General features: G+C 36.0%; 1 protein-coding gene across 3 annotated transcripts in view; it reads right to left on the reverse strand.

The window, feature by feature from the left end:
• The window catches only part of LOC138708097 (terminal uridylyltransferase 4-like), a 116,572-nt gene extending 98,036 nt beyond the window's left edge, over positions 1–18,536 (reverse strand). For 2 of the 3 annotated variants that reach the window (XM_069838283.1, XM_069838281.1), the window contains exon 1: positions 18,399–18,536. The gene's annotated coding sequence lies outside the window, so the exon portion shown is untranslated. Of the gene's footprint in view, positions 1–3,514; positions 3,563–18,398 lie in introns of all 3 variants that reach the window. The other variant, XM_069838282.1, reaches the window with a different exon arrangement.
• Between the last annotated feature and the right edge of the window lie 7,945 nt (positions 18,537–26,481).

A 26,481-nucleotide genomic window follows, 5' to 3' on the forward strand; every position in this document is an offset into this window, starting at 1 on the left:
GGCCAACTAGTCACTCATAATGAGTGCACCTCAGCACATGTGTGGACTTCAGTCCTACGTTCATAGACATCTATGACGTAGTGCAGAGGGCGGCCACTAGAGGGAACCCAAGAGTTGGAACTTAATCTGAGACGATTCTGTCCGACGCCGGGGTGGGTATCCGGTATGGGTTAGTGGATAAAGCATCAGCACGTAGAGCTGAAAACCTGGGTTCAAATCCCGGCACCGGAGAGAATTTTTCTCCATTCCATTACTCTTTCATCGTATTAACTTAGAAGTAATATAGCCTATTCTATGCGAGTTTTCCAGTTCACGTGATTATCAAACTTCAAAACCAAGAAACTTTATGCTTACAGATTCTTTGAGATCAATTCCACCTAATGGAGAAGGAAAACTGAGCACTAATATGTGTATTGAATTTGATTACACTAGTTTTATCGACATTAAATGCTAGTTTACTTGTATTAAGTCAATCATTCATTAGTTTTAACATTGTGTCAGAAATGTTAATGAAGTGATTTCGTTTACTTGAGACCTCACCACCTCATTCTAGTGCCAAGGTGAAGGAACCCTGGGGCTCTACGTCCATGCCCCCAAATTGTCTTCATGACATTATGCATATGTTTAACCTTAAACAGCTGTTTAACAACCATAGTTACTAATTACAAAGGAAAATTTTCAGTTGTTCATATAAATTTCTCATTAATTTATTGTTAAAATACTTTCTGTTGATACAACCTTCAAATATCATTGCATACTGTTTACAACAGGTAACTCTAAGTACGTGAATGTAACTGTGTGTTATAATGTTCAAAAAACACATTACATATTATTGCCTAGGCAGCCACCTTCATCGCCTAGGTATTCTACCAAGCCCATATTGTATACTCTGCAATATCTTGGGACATCATGGACGCTGATCACATCAAACTTTGCTCATCACTCTCAGCTAGCAGTTTTGTGGACAGATACTGGGAGACCAGAGAAAAAATGTTGAATTTCTAAACCATTTATTTTTAAGTTAAACTCTTGCAATTGCCTTTTACAGTGAAACCTCTCATTTACGGACATCGAAGGGACGTAACAATCTGTCCGCATCCGGGAGGTGACCTTTATTGGGAGGGAGGCTCCCCAATCTAACAGTAAATTTATAATAATGCATTATTTATCCCTTCACGCTTTAAATGAAATGCATTACTGTAGTTTAATTCTAAATACAGTATACTGTACTACTATGAACTCTTTGCAACTTTGAACTACAGTAGATAAAACTGAAAAAGGAAAATACAGCACTGTGCCATGCAAGTTTATTCTACATCTACAGTTATGCAGTACTGTAATTTGCAGTTTTCAACTTAACCTTTATGTTCAGGTGCCATGTCTCTCGAAACACAACAACTGATTGAAGTGAAGAGAATAATCCTACTAATCCTATCATGTGTTGAATACAATTTCAAGATTGTGGAAACCTTGGACCCATCAGACAGGTCAAATTTTATGACTCTGTTTATCCAGCTAACAAGGGGTAGCCTACGAGACCCTTATTGTCTTCTTTCATGTTAAGGAATTCCTGTACAGTTCTCAAAACTAAATTTTCCATTGTTGTAACACATTAGGTCTTGAAATCCAAGTTCTGTCCGGAGTCAGGAGGTAAAGCAAGCTTTAGGACTGTGAAACACCTGTCCGTGTTCGTGTCTGAGAGTGTCCGTAAACGAGAGTTTAATTTATCATTATTTCTATATTATTTCAGTTGGGACTTAAAAATCTGTCCATATGAGGAGTGTCCGTATCTTGGAGATGTTCGTTAGGAAAGGTTTCACTGTATATTCTCTGTTTCGTTTGCTTTTGGCCATTGTAAGGTTAATGACATTTGTCAATTATCTCAGCATTAAATAAATAAACAATAATTATCATATATTAGTTTTGAAATGTGTCACTGTGACCAGTGGCAGTAACACAGGAATTCAGTTCAGAGTGGTACACATTTACATTTAATCATTTCTATTTTTAACCACAGGAGAGTTAATTTCAGAATTATTGTAGTGTATTCACTAAGACCACGACTGAATTTTCCCTCCAAAACTCTCACACTTTGTCCTAAACTTGTCGATTGTGCATGCTGATATCTAGCAATAGCTTTCTAGCCGTAAATATGAGGCATGTTAGTAATTCAGTTCAGAGTGGCGCCCATTTACATTCACTCGTTTTTATTTTTTACCAAGAAGAGTTCACTTCTGAATTATTATAGTGTATTCACTAAGACAGTGATTGGATTTTCCCTCCAAAATTCTCACACTTCGTCCTAAACTTTTATTTTTATTTTAGTAGGTTATTTTACGACGCTTTATCAACATCTTAGGTTATTTAGCGTCTGAATGAGATGAAGGTGATAATGCCGGTGAAATGAGTCTGGGGGTTCAGCACCGATAGTTACCCAGCATTTGCTTATTTTGGGTTGAGGGAAAACCCCGGGAAAAACCTCAACCAGGTAACTTGGCCCAACCAGGAATCGAACCCAGGTCACCTGGTTTCACGGCCAGATGCGCTAACCGTTACTCCACAGATGTGGACTCATCCTAAACTTGTCGATTGTGCATGCTGATATCTAGCAACAGCTTTCTATCCGTAAATATGACATGTAGTAGCAACAGAAATTTTGGAAATGGTCCAACATTTCTGTAGTGGCGTATGTTATTGAGGTACTTGTTACTCACGAAAATAACTTTTAACGAAGAAAAGTGTCCACACCTGTGGAGTAATGCCTAGCGCGTCTGGTCGTGAAACCAGGTGGCCCGGGTTCGAATCCCGGTCAGGGCAAGTTACCTGGTTGGGGTTTTTTCCGGGATTTCCCCTCAACCCAATATGAGTAAATACTGGTAACTATCAGTGCTGGACCCTGGACTCATTTCACAGGCATTATCACCTTCACTTCATTCAGATGCTAAATAACCTGAGATGTTCATACAGCATCGTAAAATAACCCACTAAAGAAAAGAAAGAAGAGAAGCAACTTGAATTAGACTAATCACAATTTCTGCAATTACTTGTATTTACTCTGTGTACTTGAAACTAGTCACACTATACAAGCGTACAATCAATAGTTTAACATTAATAATTAGTTTACGTATGTGAAATACAAATGCTTATATAACAAGAAAAACCTTCAAAATAAAATTTCTCCATTTAGCAAAATGGAAGGCTTAGAAAGCACGAGGACATATCAAAAAGGTATACATTTTTTCTATCAGAGGTGTCACAGTAATTGTCACCATTACGAAGTAAATAAATATAGAACTTTAATGGAACTAAGAAAACACATTCACTGAAGATCTATTAAAAAATAAAAATGTTGACAAACGGGAAGTAATCTATACTATGGATCTTTCTGCCGCTGTTAAAGTATATTCATACTGTCTTGTTATTAGTTTCACAAAATCATATTGCACTTGGGTCTACGTTACATCAACTTTACAACTCAGTGCTTTAGATCATTATGATTTTGAATAGCTGTTACCAATTTTGCAATGGCAATGATAGTTCTCAGCCACTGCACTTCTTCATCCTGCAAGTTCAAAGATTAGAGTGTTACACAAATAAACAGATTGAGGACGGTGATGGGTGAAATTTCTATTGTCTACAATTTTTTAAGGTAGGGACTAGTCTATATATTTTATACACTTCATGCTACTTATATAAGTATTCTTGCATATTGTTTCATTACGATCACATGAATGGTTTTTTAGTTATTCAAATTAAAAAAAGTTGTGTATTTTCAAAATGTGTCTGCCCTTACAAAATATAAGTTTCATGCATGATTTTTTCTTTTACATTTCTCATGTGATCAGAAAAGTATCCAGAATTTTAAATTTACATCTATAAATTGAGGGAAATTAAAAAAAAAAAAATACATAGTGAACTTCAAAATTTAAATTTTTCGTGTCCACTACATTTTTCTATCTTGAAAGCATTCAGCTGATCAAAAAAATGCTGTGTTTTGTTAACCATCTTATATAGAACATGCAGTAAAAATTTCACGTTCCTAGCATCAAAATTGTAAGAGCTTTTACACTTTGAACATGACTAAATGTGCCGCAAAAAAAGTGTGAGAAACAGTCTATAAAATTCGTATGGAATTCAAATTCAAGATTGCAACCATTTAAATATGACTTAATTTTTATACTTCCAAGTACTGTAGGGCACTGAAACTTCCTCAAAAAATTAATAGGAAGAGATTTCTGATTCATTTTCCACACAAAGACATATGAAAATGCGATTTTCGATTTGAAATGACCAAAATTTCACCCATCTCCCCCTTTAATTAAATTCATTTCTAAAAAATATACGAACAGCTACAAATTAAAGTAGAATAATATTTCCCCATCAAATAGATAATACAACAATAATCGAACATAAATTACTCCCTAAAATCACTCTACTTAAATAACAGGTTCATAGAAAACCCAAAAAGAAATGAAATGACCACGTACATTTGAGTTTTACAGGGTCTTATTGAATAGTTCTAAATCATCTTCTGTTAATAATACAGTATTACTGATAATTTTAAAACCAATAAAATAATACGTTTAAATCTTCTGAAATCGACAAATACACTGACTGGCAAAACAAAGTGGATCACTTATTTTTTTAAGTAGCCTACTATAATGATTTTGTATCTTATGCTTTATTTTTTCTACATTCTGACAAAGGCATATTGTGAAATAAAGTTAACATGTATCCTGTGAACTTCATTCCCATCATCAAAATGTTTTTTGTTTGCAGTTTATTTTAAAGTTCGAAAGTGTTGTAATTTATGCAATATTTGAAGCAGCGTTTCTTAAACTATGGTCCCGGACCACCTGTGGTACTCGAGTTCTGCCCTTCTGGTCCTTCGAAAAAGACAGAAGAAAAAATAAAATTCAAACGAATTGCGTATCATACTATAGCTGAAAATATCAGAGTTTGGAAATATTGCCTTTCACTTTTTCTCCCAGTACTAATATTTTATGAAATGTCTTACCCTACCCTTCTACCCACTTCCCACTCTATTCTCAGCAACAAAAGAGGGATTTGAAGCACTATGAACGTGGTGTTTCCCTGCATATCTGGCGCCGAGCCTGTAACCTAGCCAGGGACCACCCGAATTCATAACAGAGGACCAAGGTACTGAACCTTTTCACGTATTGTTGGCTTTCTTAATAGTTTTGCAGACACCCAGTCTGCACATTGAAATGGGCACGTACAGTATGTCGTACACCAATAACAGAACGTATCAAATTGCATCTTTACTTGTTGAAAATCGGGCATGTTTCTGCATTAGTTTTTTTATTTATTTTTCCAGATGAAGATATGAGAAATTTTAGACTCCGGTTATTTTAAAATCCGACAGGTTTACTTTTTACACTTGCGTGTTTCGTCTCTAAGTGCCGCTTCATTTTCGCAGGTTTCATACACTCATTTGACAGCACTTCATAACAAACAATGCACCGAGGTTTTGGTTCACTTTCATTGCCACACCAAGTAAATCCAAGTTCCAAATAACTCCCGTCATATTCACGGAAGTATTTTTTCTTTGAATAGCTACCACTAGGACTAGATATTTTTTTAATGGCACTATAATCACTGATATTAATATATTTCTTCACACACAGGTTATGAAATATTAGCACTACCTAAATGAAGCGTATCATCATGTTCCTTTCTTTTCAAAGATCCGGAATGAAGCCAATTTTCCATTATTTATAATGGGCACTATTTAACAGAGACATGGACAGCTACTAGCATGTACCACATAAGGATTTCAAACAACTAACTGCTAACAGGCAAGCGATGAATCAACAATGCACAGAATTGTTGTAAGTTACTTGTGGTTGGCTACAAAAAATATAATTAGAAAAGTATTATAATGAATTAATTAATTCTATTTTAAAATATAAGTATACTGGTATTAAAATAGTAAGTAAAAGAATAAGGTGGTCCACAGAACTCTTCTGACTTAAAAAAGAGGTTCCCACTTCAAAAAAGTTTGAGAAACACTGATTTAAAGTAATGCATTTCATGGAGTTATTGAGGCAATGGCTTACATTAACACATGATTATGCCACTGTAACTATCACTGTGCGCATATGTTGCTCTAATATGTGTGTTATCACGTCTAGTGGCAATGATGTCCTCCATTCGTCACACCATGACCACTAGGTCCTGCAATGATTCCTGAGGGATAAAATTCCACTTCTCCTACAATGCTGCACACATTTCGTTCAAGGTATCAAAGCTGTGATGTCGGACACTTTGGCCGAGCATATGCCACAGATGTTCAATAGGATTTAAGTCTTGGCTGCATGCTGGCCAGCCCAGGGTTGATATTTCGATGTCGATGTCATGCATGGGGGCGGAAGTTGTCATGCATAAGGATGAAATTTTCACCAGCAAAGGGGATTACATGGTTTGCTAACACTTCCATTATGTTATCAGTGCGCATTCAGAGTGCCACCATCGACGAAAACAAGTTCTGTTCAGGCCCCAAAACTGATATCGCCCCAAACCACGACAGAGCCACCACCAAACAACGTTTTTATTTTATTTTAGTTGGTTATTTAACGACGCTGTATCAACTACTAGGCTATTTAGCGTCGATGAGATTGGTGATAGCGAGATGATATTTGGCGAGATGAGGCCAAGGATTCGCCAAAGATTACCTTGCATCCACATTGCGGTTGGAGAAAGCCTCGGAAAAAACCCAACCAGGTAATCAGCCCAAGCGGGAATCGAACCCGCCCCCGAACGCAACTTCAGACCGGCAGGCACCTTAACCGACTGAGCCATGCCGGTGGCCCAAACAACGTTCTTTCGGAGAAATTACAAGGCGAATATCGCTCCCCATGTCTTTTCCATACTCTCTCTCTTTCTCTCTTCCATCAGGTGACTGGCAGCAAAATCGCGACATATCTGTTAACAGCACCGATAATCACTGGTCCACAGTCCAATTCGGGGTTAATGAGTGAACTGTAATTGCACTGTCCAGTGCTGGGGGTGAGCTATGGAGAAACTGCAGGTCTTCTTGAGATCAAATTGGCTTTCCAGAGTTTGTCTAACATTTATCTCACTCACAGTTACGTTCCTCACCGGTTTGAGACGATTTCTGACCTGGATTGCAATCATGTAGAGATATCGCAAGACATGGAGAATCACAAACCTGTCATCTCTGGGGAATGTAGACCTACCACGGCCTGATTCCAGTCATCTGTGATAGGTACCTAGTTTACAGAATAGCTCTAATGCACGTTGGATACTCCCAGAAGACGCACCGATGACATAATCTACAAACTGAATGATTTATCCACTCTCAATTAATGCGATAGCTCTCGCAATATTGTCTCGAATAAGAGGCATCTTAACTTAACAAATTCAAAACAAAAACTGAAAAAAAAAAAAAAAAGTTGACTGAGGACAGAAAATATGCCACACATCGATAATTCATCAATAAGCGCCACTGCACAATTGTAAAACTTAAAAGATCTGTGTTGTAAAACCATAAAATACACAGCCAGACACTTGTGGGTAGAAAGTGGATTGTGGGGTGGCATTTTATGACCTCTTAACATTATATTCATCTCCAAAAATGTTGAATACACCTTTCCATAGTCATAAAACCTATTAAATTTAATAACACTCTATCTAAATTGGTGGTATATAGACGACGATTCAGTTTCTAGGAAGTGAGCCACTTTTTTTTGCCAGTCAGTGTACATTATTTAAAGAATCATTATAGTTTCAAGCGTGTGTAAAATGTGATAATGAATGTCAGTGTAAATCTTCTCTTATATTGCTGGTCAGGGATTCTTGGTTAACTTGTCTAACAAGATTTTACTGAAAAGTCCACACCTGTGGAGTAACGGTTAGAGTGTCTAGCTGCGAAACCAGGTGGCCCGGGTTCGATTCCCAGTCGGGTCAAGTTACCTGGTTGAGGTTTTTTCCGGGGTTTTCCCTCAACCCAATATGAGCAAATGCTGGGTAACTTTCGGTGTTGGACCCCGGACTCATTTCACCTTCATCTCATTCAGATGCTAAATAAACCTTAGATGTTGATAAAGCGTCGTAAAATAACCTACTAAAGTAAATAAAAAATAAATAAAATAAAAATTTACAGAAAATTTTGAAAATCCTGTTTTTTAGTGCTATTCCTCTATAAAAGTCTGGTGAATCAACACAGCCTTTCCCTTTATATACCACATTGATATTCTCCAATTAGATGGCATTTTGCTCGTTTCCAGGCACTTGTTAAAAGAGTGCAGTCCATACTTTCCCTATGTATGGGAAAATCTCCGTAAGATATTCATTAAAGATTGCATCTGGTGTTAAAATTTGTCTCACAACAGACGTACGGCTGCTTTAAATCTAGATACTTTAAATGAAGCTTAGTTGCTAGCAGTGACAAAAAACTGTTACTGAGGACATCTTCTGCACTGCCTGTATTGTAAATGGATTAGAACAGTGCCAAACAGTAAGGTCCATTCCTCTTAAGTTAGTTTGACAAGTGAGGGCAGAAGTTTCTGATATGAGAAATAATCTCGCTTTTCTAAGATTTTAGGTCAGGATTTTGTAATAACTTAAAAAAAATATATATATATCAGCATTTTAATAGATTAGATAATTAACAGTGACTCAAATGAATAAATCTTTGTAGAGATTGATATCTTGCATTTCGTAATGCATCAGTTAATGTCCTTCATTTAGTGGTTATCTTGAGACAAGTGCTAATAGTGTAATATGCAAACATTATCATTCTTCACTTTATTTATCACAATTTATAGCCACCAGCGTGGCTCAGTTAGTTAAGGCGCTTGTCTGCCGGTCTGAAGTTGCGTTCGGGTGCAGGTTCGATCCCTGCTTGGGCCGATTACCTGGTTGGGTTTTTTCCGAGGTTTTCTCGAACCGTAAGGTGAATGCCAGGTAATATATGGCGAATCCTCGGACTCATCTCGCCAAATACCATCTCGCTATCACCAATCTCATCGACGCTAAATAACGTCGTAGTTGATACAGCATCGTTAAATAACCAACTTAAAAAAATCACTTTATAATAATTTATAACTATGTAAAAAAACTACGAAAAGCAAACATTTACTGCATCTTAAAGAACTTGTAAAAAGTTACATTTTTATTATTTAGTTAGTATTGCAAAAAGATCCCCTTGAATGTAACACAGAAGCTGAAATTATTGGTTCGAGGTTACATAATGTGTTATAAACTTAGAAATTTAATTTAACTTGAGTGAAGATTTACACTGACATTCATTATCACATTTTACACACGCTTGAAACTATAATGATTCTTTAAATAATGTACACTGACTGGCAAAAAAAAGTGGCTCACTTCCTAGAAACTGAATCGTCGTCTATATACCACCAATTTAGATCACCCAGTAGCGTCGTAAAACTGTTGACACACTGCAATCTTCTGGATTGATTTTCAGTTTATGGAATGCACAATGGGCCATTTGTACCTAAGTAGCACAGTCTAGTATATACAGTCGCGAAGCTCAATACGTAGTAAATATGCAAACATTAGATAGTTGCTCACCACTAGGATCGCTAATATCGCCTCATTACTGGCAATGCAAAATAGTACCGTCACAGTCTATTGTTTCTAGCACCCTCAAAACTCAAGCTTCGTGACTGTATATAGTAAACTGTGGTAGTAGCCTACACCCTTAATTTAGAAGAAGAAGAAGAAGAAGAAGAAGAAGCAGAAGAAGAAGAAGAACGGTAGATCAACGTTACGCGAATTGACTAAAGGACATTGACAAGGCACTAGGACACCAAAAAGAAACATTTCACCTCACATTCATCGACAATAGGAAGGTCTCCGATCTTCTAGACTGGCACATGATGATAGACTATACCCTGGCCATTTTAACCTGGAAGCTTTGCGTAATGTTGGTAGCGAGACCTGCGACGGTGGCACAGTGATCACACAACAGCTGACTTACAATCAAACATTCTCATGGGGTCAAATAAAAAAAGTTATTTTTTTTCTACGACGATGTTAATGTCACAAATGCTTATACAAATTTTGGCCACTCGAGTGCAATTATGAGGGCCGTCCAGAAAGTAAGCAGTTAGAAAGAAAACACAATTTCATGGAAAGATTTATTGCAATAGATACAACAATTTTTTAGTTATTTTTCAACATAATTCCCACCGAAAATGAGACTTTTGTCATAGCCTATCATAGGATCAACTTTTGTACCATTTTGTCATAGAAGTCTTCCTCCTGGGAGCAGAACCAGTATGTGACAGCCACTTGCATCTCTCTGTTGATCCTATGGTTCAAAAAAGTGACTCTTATCAATCTAATAAAAGATACACGGTGTGGTCCAAATTCACTACCCATTGTTGAACTTAGATTATATTTTTCAGCTATCCATGGATTTCGAATTACCCTACTTTCACTTTCATCTGACAGTTATTAATACAAACACTAGAATGCATTACTATATAATCAATCAGCTGTTAATAACGTATATAATTTTATCATTCAATCCTATTTTTTTTTCTTTTTAATGTGTGTGTGTGCATGTGTAAACTGTGCCTTGAAGAGTGTACCTTTATTATACCCTCCAGTGCAAAGCTAAGATCAAATCTATTAAAGAGATAGCCAGAAACGATATGTTGTAAACAAGATCTGATGAATACTTATGCGCATTTTCTATATTATTGTTTGTGAACATGAAAGTGCATGCTCATTTTGACTTTCTAACCGAATGGGCTGTGACAATTTTTTCTTTATGTTCTCTACTTAAAAGATGGAATACTCAAATCACACACACACATGTAAAATAATTTTTATGAAAATTCACATGCTAAAAAGAATCTGAAATTTCCTTCCGTTGGTTCTCAAGAAGAATTTAGTACAGTCGCTCTTGATGCCTCATTTTGATTACTGTGACACTCTCTACACTGACCTTAACATGAGACTGACAGATTACAGCGTGTTCATAATGCATGTGTTTGATTTCTTTGCAAAGTCCGTAGATCTGAACGTATCATACCTTCACTAAATATGCAGTCCTGGGTCCATCTCAAAGAGCAAAGTACTATTCACTCTCTCATGTTACTCTTCAATATTCTTCAGAATTCTAACCCTAGCTACTTAGCTTCTCGTTTTCAATATTTGTCCTCATATCACGAAATAGATACTCGCTCACACCATATCACTCTCTCCATTCCTAAACACAGAACATCCTTCTACTCTTCATCTTTCACCATCTCTGCAGCTCGTCTCTGGAACTCTCTACCACAACATGTCAGAGACATTATCTAGTTTCAAAAATAAACTAAAATTGCACTTTTTAAATTCAGATTCCTTTCAATTATAAGCCCTTTTCTCTGCGATAGTCTTGTAAAAAAAATTATATATATTTCTTTTCCTTCCTTCCCCCCCCCCCTTTTTTTGTTCTCTTGATCACCAGATGAACATTTATCCTACCCCTTTTATTGTGGATTTTATATAATTTTCGTATTTTTTCCCTTCTTTCTTATTACTATTTTATTAAATTCCATTTGTTGTATTCTTCCTTACTTTTCCCTATTAACTATTTGCACTAACTGAGTTGCTTTTATTATATTCCAATCTTTAGGTCTGTATCTTACTTTCTTTTTTCTATTATGGTATTATTTTCATGTTGTTTAGTGTCGCTTTTGTTAAGCTATTATTTTTTTGTAAGATGTTAGTATTCTGTTCTTTAACTTTGTCTTAAATTTTCACTGCTTGTATACTTTGTGACCTGGTAGAGTGTAAGAGAAGGCCCTTCTCCCAGTATAAATAAATAAATAATAATTATTATTATTATTATTATTATTATTATTATTATTATTTACCAATAACATTTGCTCTAAATGTAATAAAATATTATTTTTGCGAAGATGACATACTTTTTCATTATACATTTTAACATTTCGCAACAAACAGGTTAAACTGTTATGATGCACGTTATTTGCTATTTATAGCTCATTTTCGGAACACGAGCATAATACAGTAGCTGCCAGTTTTTCACATAGTCTATGGCAGTTATGCATAAACTCAAGTGTCTTATCGGATTGTGAAATGAATGGGGTGGATAATAAAAACACTTCTCCTTTTTCTCTTATTTATCAAAGACCTTTGGTCAGGCGGAAATGTAGATGGGAGGATAATATTAAATGGATTTGAGGAAGGTGGAATATGATGGTAGGGACTATATTAATCTTGTTCAGGATAGGGACTGATGGCAGGATATGTAACGGTGGTAATGAATCTGCGGGTTCTCTAAAAGCCATTTAGCCTATAAGTAAGTTAGGAGAAGTAGCTAATTATGCACACACAGAATGTTCAAAGATATTTTTTTCAAATGATGAAAACAGCATTTCCGTGGAAAAGTTTATTTTTATTTATTTTTTTTTTTTGCAGAAGCACAATAAGCCTAGGGACTAGAATAATCTTGCTCAGAACAGGGACTGATGGCAGGCTTATGTAAGGGCGGCAATGAATCTCCGGATTCTCTAAAAGCCATTTGTAAGTTTTTTATTTTATTTTATTGGGTTATTTTACGACGCTGTATCAACATCTAGGTTATTTAGCGTCTGAATGAAATGAAGGTGATAAGTTAATGCCGGTGAAATGAATCTGGGGTCCAGCACCGAAAGTTACCCAGCATTTGCTCGTATTGGGTTGAGGGAAAACCCCGGAAAAAACCTCAACCAGGTAACTTGCCCCGACCGGGATTCGAACCCAGGCCACCTGGTTTCGCGGCCAGACGCGCTCACCGTTACTCCACAGGTGTGGACTCCATTTGTAAGTAAGTTAGGATAAATAGCTATGCATGCACATAATGTTCAAAGATATTTTTTTTCAAATACTGATAACTAAAGCGCGGACCTCGTTGCCTTTTCATTGCCTGCTGCCACGATACAAGTTGTCTGCACAAGGGCTATACCGAGACTCTGACGTCACGTCCACATCACTCGCGATGGGTACGGCGTCTCGACGCATTCTCAATACGTACAGCAGTCGGTCGGGCACGTGTAGACCGTGCAGGGTTGTAAACAAGAGTGCCAGTAATGTCGGACGTAAAGAAACAGAAGTTGTTACAATATGTGGAGGAATTTGGCCATGAGTATTTCACTATACAAAAAGTAAATATATTTTGCAAAGTATGCCATGTAGCCTACAGTTTAAAGGCCACAGAAAAATTTTCATCCAGAAGCACTGTAAGTCTAAACAACATAAAGTATAACGCTGTTTGGCAGACATGATACACCATCGAGTTCAAATTAATATAAGCCTACTCAGAGAGAGTTTTGTAACGACCTCTGCAATATGATGGTAAGTTGCAATATTCCATTACACAAGTTACAAAATACTACTTTCAAATCATTTTTGCAGAAATATACTGGGCGAAACGTTCCATGCGAGTCAACTCTACGCAAAAGATATTTATCCCCGTGCTATGATCATGTCATCAACGGCATTAGAAAGCCTGTCGCAAATAATAAAATATGGGTTTCTATAGCCGAAACGGCAGATGTGGAAGGAAGGTCTATTGGCAATGTTATTGCTGGAATATTATCTCCGGACAAACCTTCACAAAAATACTTGTTAACAACCGAGGTGTTTACTGGAGTAAACAGTTCCACAATTGATACTCTCTTTGAGACTGCTATGAATCTTTTGTGGCTTGATGGAATACAAAGAGAAAATGTCCTTTTCGCGACAGATGCTGCAGCATACATGTTAAAAGCAGCACGCCAAATCCGGACTAGATATCCAAACCTGCTATATTTAACTTGCTTGGCCCATGATCTGCATAGGTTAGCTGAAGAAATTAGGTCGTTATTCCCTGATATTGACAGCTTAATCTCCAACGGAAAGAAAATCCTTTTGAAGTCCCCATCTCGAAAACAAGAATTCAAAGATATCATACCAGGAATTTCTTTGCCACCACAGCTCATTTTAACTCGGTGGGGAACTTGGTTGAAGGCGGCATTGTACTATTGTGAACACTACAAGGAAGTCTGTGGTGTAATACAAACATTTGATGATAAAGCGAGTACGTCAATAAAGGTTGCAAAGTCGTTGTTTTCGGAAGCACTCTATGAAGATCTGTTGTACATAAAAGATGTTTACAAAGATGTTCCCACAACAATAAAACAACTAGAATCGTCAACCCTCGAAATGTCCAGTGGCCTCCAACTCGTAGAACATTTGTACCAAAGTTTGTGTGAAGCAAAACCACATCCAAGTTTGGAACCAGTTAACACGAAATTTGGGACCGTGTTGAAAAAGAACTGTGGATTTTCAGCAATGTGTGAAATAAGAGATATTTTGTCGGTTAATGGTGAGCCCTCAGATGATACGTGTGACAGCTCATATTTTCGTTTCGCACCACTCACGTCTTGCGATGTGGAATGCACATTTTCTCAGTTCAAAATGTTTCTAAGTGATAGGCGAAGAGGTTTTTTCTTTCGATACTTTACGGAAATGTATTGTTCTTTATTGTAATGGAACTGTGGACGCGGTCAGCGTGTCTGGCTGCGAAACCAGGTGGCCCAGGTTCGAATCCCGGTCGGGGCAAGTTACCTGGTTGAGGTTTTTTCCGGGGTTTTCCCTCAACCCAATACGAGCAAATGCTGGGTAACTTTCGGTGCTGGACCCCGGACTCATTTCACCAGCATTATCACCTTCATATCATTCAGACGCTAAATAACCTAGATGTTGATACAGCGTCGTAAAATAACCCAATAAAAAAAAAACTGTGGACGCATTAATAGGTGAATCATAAATGAAAACTGTTGTACAGTATTGCATTCTATTAATAATATAATGTTATTAAAGTTCTAAGGATGTGTTACAATGCATTTATTTACAACGCTGTTTTGTAAAGAAGGTGCAACTTTGTCCTTCACCGCACTGAACCTGTACAACGGAGGGAACGTCCGTATCTTCCCCTCCCATCACACATCAAGCTAGGCATACACCACACTATCCAAGCGCAGGTAACTTATGAACGCGGGCAATGAAGACCGTGCTTTACTGATAACACATTTCAGTGGAAAAGTTGTTGTTGTTGTTTTTTTTTTTTTTTTGGAGAAGCGGAATAAGCCTATAGGATGAACAGTATACCCCCCCCCCCCATTAGCAAGAAGTATTTCACGAGAAAATAAAGAGTAATACATATTTTATATAGGCACGTTGTAATGCTCTACATTGTGCAAAATACTATCTGAACACGACAATTTCATCCAGAGATAATTTTGTTAAATAAATAATGGAGGTTAAGAACGTTGTAATGAAATTGTATTAGCCTACTAATAAAATTATCGAAAATCAATTCAAATTTTGAACATGGATGAGGTGCACCACATAATATTCACAATGTCTCAAACTTCATTACAGTGCATCTTTGTGACAATAATACTGTTCCCACATCATGCTATCCATCCTTCAGCTCAATATAGGCTGTATTAAATTGTATTATCTTATATTGAAGAACGAATGTAAAAACTGTTGACTTTTATTTAGAATCCCTTGCTATTTGGGGATAATAAGATAAATAGTAAACTGATGGAAAAAAAAATGACACGGGAAACTAAGAACTCTTAACAAAATCTACCACCTAGTTCGGGTATTTGGATTAACAGTGACTAATAATATTAGGTCACCCATCACTTTTTCAATTTTACGAGTTATATTATAATACAAAAATATGTAGTATAAGTAAAATAAACTCTTTACAAACCAACAAATATGATAAAGTATAAAGATTTGTTTATGTCAAAGTAATATTATTTAAATAAAATAAATAATATTTCTTCCAAATTGTTATTTTTATCAAAGCCATGTAATATTAAGTAAACAACGAAAATACAACAAAATAAAAAAAATAACAAATATATTGCAAGAAAAGCTTTCTGTCTTATTATTTCCTGTAAGCATCTTAGCATATCAGATTGCCTTTTTTTTCCGTGTATACAGAGCCAATTTTGTTCCACTTTTCCTTTAATCTTATTTTTAATTCTACTTATAATCTTATTGGCGTTTATCTTGTTCTTCTAACCAGTTCAACCCAAAAATTTTCATTTGGGTTGATATCAGATGATAATGACAGTATTTCCATTATTTTGGAAAAGTTGTAGGCCTAGTCTACAGAATCCACAGCCTCACAATTTTTGCCTTATCCTTGGGTTCATTATATTTGTAAAAATGAAATGCCTCAGATATATCCAAGTTTTCGACATTTCTCGCAAATCATTTTTAATCATATTTAAATCATCTTTCTTCACATTACTCAATAAAAGTAAATTACCCTAGCTAATGATATGCAGCCTCAAACTATAAGCTTAATACTACCACAGTCTAGTATATACAGTCACGAAGCTCAATACGTAGCAAATATGCATCTATAGATAGTTGCTAACCATTAGGATCGCTAATATCGCCTCATTACAAGCAATGCGAAATAGTAACGGCACAGTCTACTGTTTCTAGCAACCTCAACTCAAGCTTCGTGACTAATATACACTAGACTGTGATACTACTCCCACAGTGTTTCAGAGTTGGCTACAAGCTTTAATTTTTCAGCTCTGAATTTGGTTGGCGCAAAAAATTACCCTCCCACCTCATCCAAACAAATGAATCAAAATTGTTTTCGTCAGCAATTAATGTAACATTTTCTCCCAATAGTTTTATTTTTTTTTATTTAAATGTACATACTGTAAACCTTTACTCTCACTTATTTCGCTCATATATATATATATATATATATATATATATATATATATATATTTTTTTTTAAGCTTCTCTCTACTGATAAACTTCATTTGTCACGAGTCTTTTAAAGGTTTTAGAATGCATATTTTTTCGTGCTTCTTTATTAAGTTTTTCTGGTGGCCCAACTTGAGTATCGATTCAATTCTGCCTTCCTTTTAAAAGAGCCTAATTATATCTCCTACAGCACTTCTGCTTATATCATATACGGTACAGTATATAGGCCTATATATATCCTATATATTTCCTGTTAGAATGCCTCTGAAAATTAACGAAGATGAGTTCACATTGATTAAATGAAGAACATTTTCACCCAACAGCAATATTAAGTTAATGTCGGTACTCCACAACACGCTTATATTGTGAAATTGTATTGAATATACAGTATACTCAACTTTCTGCATGCTGTTAGAGACCTAGCACAAGGTATGCCAGTTTATACTTCGCAAAATAGTGACCGAATATAAAATTGGCGTGATAATATTACAGTTTTAAAACACAATTAATTTATTATGATTAATGAATGTCATTAAACTTTGTCCGTTCTAATAGAGAATAGTAAATTCCAAAGAATGTATTGACAATCCATTTATCGTAATTTTTGTACTGAATTAGACTAAATTGAAATAATTAGCTACCTCATACTGTAACTTAAATAATATAAGCAGATCGAATATTAATGCGGGCCGAAGCACTTCCTTGTGTACATCCTGTGTTATAATAAAAATTCTACCAGCAATAGTTCAACTAACATGCCGTTATCAAGGTGCTTGTAGTAACAGTACCGATAAGTAAACATTAGAGATTACAAACGGTAGTTCAAAGTCCATTCAAAAACAAGTTTCATTAAATTTTCATTCATATAATTGTAATAGTCCTAAATATGTAACGTCGATTTTTGTTATTCTTTGCATTAATATATTTGCGCAGTTTTGTAAGAAGTAGGAAACGGGCAGGCAATATTAAACATTGATTCTAAAATATTAATACTGAGCCAGCAAGCTTATTACAATTCTGATAAATTTATCAAAATAAAAATTGACAACACCTCAATGTTGTTAAAATTAGATGTATAGCAACAATAGTATGTATGTTATACGGTAGCGTAGACGTACGGTGCGTATGTGTAAACTTCTCATTATTTTATCGAATCGATTCAAAATCAGGGACCCAAAATCATATACTTCGTTTAGAATTCATCACAGATACAGCTGCTTGCTTCGCCTGTTGAGTTACTACAAAGTCTTATCTTAATGTAGCTACTTCGAAACCCAGAGAAAATGCTTTTCTCCAGATTACTTTCACATATAGTTGCTTTATGGTTGTGTCATTTTACGTGTCATGTGCGTCATTATCACAATTTCACTTGTTATTCTCGGTATCAAAACGTTTCAAATATTACGAAGAAATAAAAACTCTCACTTGACAACCGCCCAGGCTGTACGAGCCGATTCTCGGAGTCCTTAAAGTCTGCAGTTATGATGATGCAGTACTTCGTGATTTATTGCTGCAAAATTTTCTGGTGAAAATTTTGCTTATTCGCTACATTATACACAATGTTAAATGCATATTGAAAACAATTAAATCTCGCTCACCCTTCATAAGAACAAACACAATAAACCCTCCACAACACGTCACATTCCAGCTACTGACCATTGAACGAATAAAATACACGAATTCAACGTGTACAGTACAAAACATAAGCACAGTGTAGCATACACAGTCAAGAAGCTTGAGTTTATGAGGGTACTAGGAACAATAGACTGTGCAGGTACTATTTCGCATTGTTTGTAATGAGGCGATAGTAGCGATCCTAGTGGTTAGCAGCTATCTAGGGATGCATATTTACTACGTACTGAGCTTCGTGACTGAATATACTATACTGTGATATAAGCCTGAAGGAGGACTAACTACACAAAATCACCACTATGGAGCGCTTAAAGTTACATTCGTTGTTCGATTATAGCAAATACGTCACATCCAGTGACCTCAACATTAGAGCTCAATGGTCACACCACTCGTTTTGCGACATCTATTGTTAAGAATGTTTCACTTCATATTTCGGCGTCGGTTGCTCAGTGGAACTTTACACCCTAATTCCTTTGTTTCGGGAATAATCAAAATTATTTCATGAACGAATCTCAACTTTTCTTCTCGGCATTAAAACTGGTCATTTCTTTTAAAACCATGCCTACTTAAAAAATTGAAGTAACGAATAGGATATAACAGTATATAACCTCAAATAAAAAATCAAATTACGAGTCGAAAGTTATGCCGCTTATCTCCACATACGGTAGAATACAATGTTAGTCCATTCCATTCAACTAACTGCATTCCACGATTAATTAATTATATCTACTTTTACTCGCTCATTTCATACTAAATGATGAAATTAAATGGTAATATCTATGCCAGGATTAAAGAAATAAGCACAGTCTCTGTACATTTTAATGACTGCAAGGAAGGTAGCCTACTGTATGGTACCTATATACTGGTATATTAAAAAAAATTGAACACAGTGGAAGAATCAGCTTTGCGCACTACTGCAAATTGTTCAGGAGAGAATTTTAAAGTGTGTCTTTAGCATATTCCTTCCTTATATGCCCAATCTAAAATCTGTTATAGCACTTGAACTGTTCACATTAGCCTACCATATCAGTGTTTCATTCATAGGATTAAAAACCATGGAATTCTATTCCACAAAACATGCATCTCATTTTTTAACAAAAGTGGACCTCTCGTTCTCTCCCTATATCATTCAATTAATACTGATACTTACATTGTTGCTGTGTTTCTTCCTTCAAATTATAAGTTCGGCACCATGAGTGTAAGACCTCTGCACATGCTTTCTCCACTCTTGTTGATAGTATTATTAACTAAATACTTATGTTTTAATTTAGAGGAGTAATTATAAGTATCAGTAAGTGCTGCACGCCTCACTGGTACAGCGTTTAGAGTTCAACAGATTTGCAGCAGTCAAATCAGTTCTTGGCATCGTGGTTTCATGAGAAAAGGTGGTTAACTGTAGAACAATGAAAATCACATTCCTCAGGTTCAGAGAATACGTGGTGAAATATCTCTTGCAGTAACGAAAACGCGCATTCAAAAAAAAAAAAAAAAAAAAAAGAAGTAAAAAATGAAGCAAAGGGAGAGACCTGACCTTGGCTCTTCGTCGACGTACGGTATAGGTTTTTAAACAGATTGTAACGTTGGTAGAAAAAAAACTGAAGTATAAAATTTATTAAATGTGAAGCGCAGGAACGCCATTTCATAATTTCAATTAAGAAATATGCCAAACGAATTATTTTGCACCAAAAAGCGGATGCTCCCTGGACCAAAAATACACAAATTCAATCTTCTAACACGATTTTTTTGTTTGAATACTTTCGTTTTATAGTTTATTTCAGCTATTTTAAAAAGGTAATAAATGCCGTTCCTGTAATTCACAATTACTTAAAATTTTAATACTTAAAACTGTTAAGAGTTAAAATGTATTTGAAAAAGTAATGTCCACACCTGTGGAGTAACGGTCAGCGCGACTGGTCGCGAAACCAGGTGGCCCGGGTTCGATTCCCGTTTGGGGCAAGTTACCTGGTTGAGGTTTTTTCCGGGGTTTTCCCTCAACCCAATACGAGCAAATGCTGGGTAACTTACGGTGCTGGATCCCGGGCTCATTTCACCGGCATTATCACCTTCATATCATTCAAACTCTAAATAACCTAGATGTTGATACAGTGTTGTAAAATAACCCAATAAAATAAAAAGGTGATGAACCTCTAGTTTTGAGGTTATATGTTTTAATAATAAATATTATGAAGTGAATTTCAAGAATAAAAAAACAACTGGAGGCTAAATTCGTGAAGGATGATTATGATGATGACATACGATTATTTAACATTCGTCTTGTGGTTGGAAAAACTCTCGAAAAAAAAAAACCAAACAACCAGGTAATTAACCAAGTGGGATTCAAACCCAAACCCGGGTACAGCCTCAGATTATGAATCCAACCCGCAACAGTCTTTAGCTAAACAGGTCAGTGCTTGCCCTGCCCCCACCATTTATAATGAAAAGAGGAAATGGCTGTACATACGAAAATAGCTTTGGAAATGAAAAACACAGGTCTACAAAACAATCTTAGACAATAAGGTGCAATGAATTCCAGTATGACTGAGCTTGAAAGCTCACAATATTATCATAAATCGAAATTCAACAATTCACCACAGGAGTAACTATTGGAGATGATTCTGTATTTTTATTATTATTTTTTTTTAAACTTAAACATTGACTTTTGGTAGTTCCATCGAAATCATGTGATATTTATTTCTATAGCATTACTACAAATTTATTATTATTATTATTATTAAATCCTACTGCAAACTATATAAAAACCGAACAAGATCAAGTAGTGGTTAACAGGTCCGCATTGCATTCAGGAAATCCGGGGTTCGATCTAAGGGATTGGTTATAGTCATTTGGGTTTTTCGTGATTTCCGAAGTCTTTCCAGCCGAATTCTGGGACAGTACCAATTTATTGTAAGGGTCATGAATCACTTCTTTCCTAGTCTTACACTCTTTCATAACCTCATTTCGTATGCCATCTTCTCAAATTCCATGACAGGTTGGCTATATGTCTAAGAAATATCCACTGCTGTGAAGTAATGGTTAGCATGCCTAACCGTGAAATGAGCGGGCCTGGTTCCAAATCCTGGTTGGGCCAAGTTAACTGGTTGAGGTTTTTTTCAGGGGTTTCTCCTCAAACCATTCATCTTAGAATGCTATCGCCATTTGAATAGTACCATATTCTAGTATATACAGTCAAGAATCTCGAGTTGTGAGGGTGCTAGGAACAATAGACTGTGCTGGTACTATTTCACATTGTCTGTAATGAGGAATATTAGCAATCCTAGTGGTTAGAAACTATCTATGGATGCATATTTACTACGTATTGAGCCTCGTGACTGTATATACAAGACTGTGAGTGTATTCCGAATCTCACTGGTGAGCAATCTGATGGCATCATGGTGTTCCGAATTCCACGATGACGTCATTGATGCTCCACCGGTGTTGCACCGGTGCCATCAACTTGCAGAGGTGGTGGCAGTCTCCATCAGCCGCCATCAGTGAATCTGATTGGTTCTTGTATAGGGCGGGAATTAGCTGATGAATGACATTGTGCACTGTTGTGTCATGGCGGTGTGTTCTGCTTTGGTTCTACTGTATTGTTTGTAATGAGCAGAACGTAAAAACAATATGTTAATGGCTTATGAGCGCACATGTCAACAGACCCGTTATTACTACCGGTTCAAGAAATAAATTGTTTATGATCTCTTTTCTTTGAACGAGATGGCAGTACGGAAATTTCACAAAATTTTGCTAGCGTAGCATAGATAACAATGTACACAGTCGCCATGACAGCCATCGATCCTTCCAGCAGTTTTGTTCCTATTCCTCTGCAGCGTGACGTCATTGTTGTCCACTGGTCCGGTGAGATTCGGAATATGCTGTGTGGTAGTACTATATTGCTATTGATATACATAAAAATGATGTAATAGGCGAAAAGTGTGTTTTTGGGCTCTATATTCGTTTTGGAATATAATTATTATTTCTATTTGTTTAGATCTCTTTTTTGTTTCTAATTTTTACTTTCATGAAAATAAACTTACATTGAATATAAACTCATATAGATCTAACTACTAAAAAATATTTATGAATATAATTTTTATTTCGTTTCTTTAGTTCTGTTTTTTGTTTTTAATTTCTGCTTATATCAAAACAAATTCACAGGACAAAAACAAATAAATCTAACTACAAGAAAATATTTCAGAATACAATTTTATACTTTATTTTCATTTCTTTTGTAGTGTTTGTGAAATATTGAGACACACAGAAATTGGTCGTGTGCTAGTATTAAGGATATGCTGCACAGCAGTAATAATGCTTTCATCTTCTTCCACAATGCACTGTCAAGATGGCACTTGAGCTATGGAAAGAGTATGTTTTACATGATGTATTGAAAACTCTGGTAAACACTCTACAACCAGGAATTCTGTGCCTAGAAAAAGTTCAGGCAGTATTTTCTACAGTAACAGTGAGACTACAGTCGCACAAGTCATAAACAATCAGCATATCTGCATATTTCGTACCTGTGGACAGTGATGATTTCAGGGGGTGGCCGAGGGGAAAATTTCCCCCTCCCAGATTCCATGTCTCCCCTCCACAAATTTGAGACTTTTTAAAATAAAAAATATAATTTGTAAGTTGTGATATTATATTTCACATTACTCTTCAGTAACGAAAATAAATTCTGTTATATAGATTTTCAAGCAGTTTTTTCCTTGAAGGCTGGAGGTCTGCTGACCGACTTGATTAGTTGAAATTTCTCTCAACTGATCTTGATTGATTGAAATTTAAACCGTTTGAATTTTCAGTCTTGATTGTTATAGTTAAGTCAGATGTGCTGTGATTTTACTGACGTACGGTAGTTTTCAGTGTTATTTTTGTTTAGCAAATATAATAATTCTTTTTACTAAGATAGTTATAAAAAAATGGACGCACACGCACGGCCAGAGAGTGCATGCATTCGTCACAGCAGTACCTGATGGAGTTGCCACCAGCAAGGAAGCATGTTGAAGATCACAGTCCCATACACATATCCCTTTCAGTTATTTGCTTGATCATGCAGCCTATGTTTCTTAAAATTCAGTCTCTTTTGGTAATATGCTTCATCGGACAGTAAGTTTTTACAAGTGTCCTAAAATTCAGCGTGTGTGTGATTTATTACTTAATTAGCGTGGTGAATAATCAAATTAATCTATTCAACAACAAAGAGTTTTTATGTATGACATGTACAGTATTTAAAAACTGAATTGTGTAGACAAGTGTGTAGACAATTTCAGGTGAAATTTCCTGGTGTCTCAATTCCAGGTAGAGAAACTGTTAGGCTTCTTATTAATAAACTAAGAACAACAGAATTGCTAAATGCTAAAATTCTTAAGTCGAAACGAAGAGTTCTGATGTAGGGAAAAATTGACGAAATCAGCACATCGCTTGCACACTCTCCAAAGAAATCTCTACAATGTGCTGCACAGGAAGTTGGTGTTTCAAAAGCCTCGGTCTATACGGCTACCGAACTTCTTAAACTGAAACCTTATTGAGTGACTATTGTGCATGAATTACGGCCCCATGAGGATGAAAAGTGAGTGAATTTCTGCAATTGGGTTTTACAAAACTCTGTTGATGGCATTGTTGAACCACATTTGATAATTTTTTCTGACGAGGCATGGTTTAATTTGCATCGTCACATAGCTTCACAGAACAATAGATATTGGAGCACAGACAATACTCAACTAATTCATAAAGTTCCATTACATAACGCCAAAGTAGTGTATGGTGTGCTGTAACTGAAAGGGGAATAATAGGGTCCATATTTTTTAATGATACAGTAAATGGACATAGAGTCCTGGCCAGAAAATGAAAATCATCAAAAATTTCAATTCGTTGGGAAATAGAAATGCACAAGACCTAGATCTGTAACCGTATAATGTCTTAAGGAGGACCTCAACTTCAGAAAACTACAAAGGAAAGGAATATAAACTACCATTACATCACCAGAGTAGGAACTGAGGAACATGTGGCTTGTTGGTCTGCTTTTGGAAGTCTTCATGGAACTATACCAGAACGTGTAAATCACGTTGCTATGCTGGGAGTTAAGATGAGGTTCCTGTAAATGGAAGGGGCAGTGGCACAGCCAGAATTTGGTTCTGGGGGGGGGAAGTTATTTAATTTCTTTTTCAAAAACTGTTATAATTAATATATGAGGGGTTTACAATCAGAGTGGACCAAGTCCATCTGGAATAGTTGTGAGATATTGAGTCTTAAAGTTCCTGGCTCATGCTTAGCAACCTTCACCTTCCATAGGAAATGCTGCCTTCTGTGGAGTAACAAATGAGTTATGGACTTTGTTTGTTATGGCAATGAATAAATCTAAGTTTTCTTCATCCGAGATTGTATTAATCCACAAACTGATCACTGGTAGAATTGGTCCACTCTGGTTGTGAGCCCCTCATATATTATATGGTAACAACACGTTAACGTGTCATTACTTTATAATAATTACAGTTTCAATGAAACAGAACTTTTGATTGGACTAAATAGGACAATAGCTAAAGCAAACAGAAATTCATTTGTTGCAGAGTTCACATGATCACAAATGCAGTATATATGCTTTCTTAGCAACAATGCAACTACACACATGTGCAATGTGTTATCACAACATGCAGGTACGATAAAAAAAATAGTTTTGAATTGTTCTTTCACACCAGATATCACTTACAGTGAAACCTTCCTTTGCAGTCACTTTATTTAAATGGCCACCTGGCCAAAAGGCCAATTTTCTCTGGAACCAATTGGATTTTCCATAAGTTCAATAAAAATTCTCTCTTTATTTAGCGGCCACCTCATGCGCTGACCAGCGGCCAGGGTCTATTTGGATTGGAACCTGATAATAATGGTCACTGTCCAACAAAAAATCTTTTCACGGATACTGTCTGACCTATTTTTTCGACGGTTAGAGGACAGGAAGCAATAGCTAAGTGTACAACAGTACACCCTCCATATCTTAGGGTTAGTTGGTTACTGTTTTATGACTCTTTTGTCACTTTCCACTCAGACCCTGCACAGCTATAAATTCTTACTCGTTTTCTAAGGATTGAAACACGGACTTTTTCTATCGAAAATGTCACAGTATGTTTTAGGTAGTTAACCATTCGATTTTTTTGTTCTCCTCTTTCTGTCTTTCTCTATATGGACCAGCTTTTACGAATTTTTCTTCTTTTCATTCACTTGATTCAGAGGAACTGTGAAGTTACTTTGAGAGGGAAATCATGTTTAACAATAAATTTAGAATGGTGTTAAGTTTAGAGGTGAGACGAAAAATGATTGAAGAAAGTGAGGAGGAAACATATGCGAGAAAAATTGCAGAAATATTAAAATGTGGAAGCACACAAATAAATGGTATATTTAAGAATAATGATGAAATATTAAAAGAATGGGAGGAAGACAGAATCTGTGTTTAGTAATGTGAATGAGTTCGTTTACGAATGGTTCAAGTGTGGGAGGGCGAAGAAATTACCTGTAAGTGGGCTTATGATTCAAGAGAAAGGTCTTGAAATTGCGAAAGAACTCAATGTAAGAAATTTTGTTGCTAGTAATGCGTGGTTAGAGTGCTTTAGAAAACGGCATAACATTACATTTCGTTCTGTGTCTGTGAAGGAGGTGACATTGCAACCAATGTTATTAAAGAATGAAAAAAATAGACTGCCTTCAATTCTTGCAGAATATGAACTCAGAGACATTTACAATGTTGACGAAACAGGTTTATTTTCAGGGCTCTCCCTAACAAAACTTAAGTTTTAAGAAAAAAGAGTGTAAAGGGAGGAAGTTGGCAAAAGACAGAACAACCCTGCTCATTTGTTTTAATGCTGCAGGAGAAAAAGAACCACTCTTAATGATAGGGAAATCATTGAAACCGAGATGTTTGAAAAATGTTGACATGGGCTTATTGGAGGTGAAGTGGACTGCCAACAATAAAGCTTGGATGACATCATCATTGTTTGAGAATTAACTATGCGATTTCAATTCCAAGATTAAACGACAAAATCGCAATGTGACCTTGAAATT

Source organism: Periplaneta americana, chromosome 10 (assembly GCF_040183065.1).
Source record: "Periplaneta americana isolate PAMFEO1 chromosome 10, P.americana_PAMFEO1_priV1, whole genome shotgun sequence".
In the NCBI taxonomy this organism is placed as follows: domain Eukaryota; kingdom Metazoa; phylum Arthropoda; class Insecta; order Blattodea; family Blattidae; genus Periplaneta; species Periplaneta americana.